This window comes from Penaeus monodon, chromosome 15, assembly GCF_015228065.2.
Source record: "Penaeus monodon isolate SGIC_2016 chromosome 15, NSTDA_Pmon_1, whole genome shotgun sequence".
Lineage (NCBI taxonomy): Eukaryota > Metazoa > Arthropoda > Malacostraca > Decapoda > Penaeidae > Penaeus > Penaeus monodon.
The window spans coordinates 17,950,879-17,951,164 of record NC_051400.1 but is presented as its reverse complement, the minus strand read 5'-3'; positions in this window follow the sequence as shown (position 1 = coordinate 17,951,164).

Here is a 286-nt window from a genome sequence, read left to right as displayed (position 1 = left end):
CGCCGAGCATAAAGGTGTTTTGTTACACGGAAAGTTCGCAAGGCACCGAGATGCCCCCAACATGCCTAACAATACGTTGGGTCTGATGATAGCCTGCAGCAGGTTGCTTGTTATTTTGCAGTGCAATGGCCTCAACATGCTATCGGGCGGGTGTGGTGTCCTCAGTGCATGCGAGACCACAGGCAAGGCAAGAGTTTCCCACAAGCCGGAGTCTCTCGTGTGTTTTGTATACGGGACGGTAATGAGGCGTTGGGCTCTCTCTGAAGCGGGAGCGCTGTTGTAGGGG